Source organism: Phaethon lepturus, unplaced genomic scaffold (genome assembly GCF_000687285.1).
Source record: "Phaethon lepturus isolate BGI_N335 unplaced genomic scaffold, ASM68728v1 scaffold7066, whole genome shotgun sequence".
Classification (NCBI taxonomy): domain Eukaryota; kingdom Metazoa; phylum Chordata; class Aves; order Phaethontiformes; family Phaethontidae; genus Phaethon; species Phaethon lepturus.
The window spans coordinates 25,837-28,274 of record NW_010548240.1 but is presented as its reverse complement, the minus strand read 5'-3'; positions in this window follow the sequence as shown (position 1 = coordinate 28,274).

Sequence of the window (2,438 nt, the reverse complement as noted above, 5' to 3'; positions counted from 1 at the left end):
CTGCTGAAAGGGATGGGACTTTGCTACTGCTGTCTTGGCTGGGAAGGTATGGGTGTGCAGCCTCTGCCCCACTGCACAGAGGCATACCATGGCTTGGCTTTTGCTTCTCATGGGCTCGGTATAAAGCGGCAAGAGGTGCTGAACTGGGAGATGGGAGATACTGTAGTGGAGTTTGTATATTAATAACTTACAGTGCTTCACGCTCATTAAAGTAATTAATTAAATCTCTCAGAACCCCAAGGCTACTAAGCATGTTGACTTCAGAGTTGGGATTAAAAATCTCCTGCCCTTCTCCCTGCTGGCACAGCACTTCTGGCTCCCTCCTGGCTTTTGCTCTCTGCACTTGCAGGTTTCCTTGCTTGAGCTCTTTGCCTGCAGCCTGTGGATTGGATCCATCACAGTGGCTTGCTAAGAACTGGCCAGAAAGTCTGCAGATACGATCTGCTTTTATTTAGGAAACAGCCCATCTTTTGCCCTCATCTAAGCATAAACTTCTCTTTTGTGGCCAGCTGGGGAGGGCAGCTCTGATCACTCCGAAGCATGAGCCCTGCAAGAGGCTATCTCACAGCAGCTGTTTTTCCCAGTTGGCTGGGCCCTGTCTCCTACAGACTGGGACCATCTTCTCCTTGGGTGCGCTGACGTGCTGCCAGCTCTGTAGGGCATCAAAGCTCCTGAACAAACGGCCGTCCTGAGGTCATGGTCTGGATTGCTGCACTGCAACCTTCCCAGACTTGCTCGGTACCTGTCCAGCTCTCAGCAGTGCCCTTCTGGGTGTTGGAAGGTATGGAGGCAAGATGCTTCGATTTGCTGACAACATACATCTTCCCTGTCTTATGTTGAATCTCATGTTGCAAAGTCTCATAATGATGTTGTTTGGCATTTTCTTGGGCATCCTATCCACAGATGAATACACAGGTCTCACTCATGGCTGACGAATCAGCTCCACATCCCTCACCTTTCTTTGAGCCAAGATACTCTAGCATTTCTGCATCGCACTCAATATACTTTAAAGCCACCAACTTCCATTAAGCCATGTAAGACAGGGAGTCTAGCTGAGCTGGTCTCTCCTGTGTGCAGTGGTTGGCATCCTCAGCAGGTTTCAGTGGTGTGGAGATGAAACCTCAGCGTGCCATTCTGCCAATGCTGTTCCTGCATGCATCCTGCAGATGCATTTTTAAACAAACTCTGGATATTTAGTGTATGGTCTTGTGCCAACTTCAGGAAATCCTGCTCTCTGGGTTCTCCCAGTGTTGTAACCTCTGTCAGCCTGGCTCTGATTGACGCTATTAATATTTTAGAGATCGTTTAGGATCTCCACCTTGGCTGTGCTCTGCGCTCAGGGAAGAGCTGTCCTGCGTGGATGCCTGCAGCTGCCCAAGGAGCACACCTGCTGCCAGATGGTGTGTTTTGGAGTAGGCAGGTCTTCAGGTTAGCAGGACCACCAGGACTGATGGGAGCCCAAAGCCTTCAAAGAGCTCATTGCTAGCCTCCAGCAGGTCCAAGCTGGCCCTTTCTGTAGGTGAGGGTCTTTCAGCCTCCCTGGGACATTCCCTTCTGTCCTTGCCTTTTGGTAAAGGGGCCAACTTCCCTGTGGACGTTGCTCCATTGACTGCATTTGGCCAAGGTCCTCTCAGTGGAGGGGTATCCCCATGCCTCCGCTCACCCCTTCCAGTTCCTAGAGCTGGCCTCAGTGGAGCTGCCAAACCCAAAAGAGCTCTGCATCTCTCCTGTGTTTTGGGTCTCCCTTTGCTATTGCACCTTTTATGAGTTGGACTTGGTTCTGCTGCAGCCTTGCCTGTGGGGTCAGTCTTTAAGCTCAAGTTGCAGATTTCACACCTTCCCTTGCGGCTCCCATACCCGTCCCTGGTGCCAATCGGGAGGTGGCTGACATCCTCCGTCAGTCAGTGCGCTGCAGCACACTGTCTCCAGCTGCCTCTCAGGAGCTGCACATGGACCCATCCTGCACCTCCCTGCCTTGCACTCTGCCCTCGGTCTGCTCTGAACAGTGGAGCTGCAGGTCCATTCCTCTCGGTGCAGGAGAGCTCTGGTGATGCTCTGCTTGCTCAGCCTTCCCCATGGGGCCCAGCTAAATCCAGCTGTGGGAATGGGGCTGACGTGCTGCAGGGACGGGGGCTCCAGCAGATCCAGGAGACAGTGAAGCCATGAGACTGAATCCCAGACTGTGTTTGCTCTGCCTAATTATCAAAAGTATGAGTTTGTTCTGCTAGGTGCACATTATGCCTTTATTGTGGTGTAATTATGCCAGCTGCCTATGTTTAGTGTCATAAAAAGGAATAAAATGCCCATTATCCGCCTAAAGAATTCTTCTTGTGGGTTTTTTTTATTTTTATTGCTCTGGAGTACACAGTGGGGATATCTTTGATCGGCAATTCTCCATGTAAAATAGCTGGTGAAATACTGTGCCTTTCGGAAAGCTC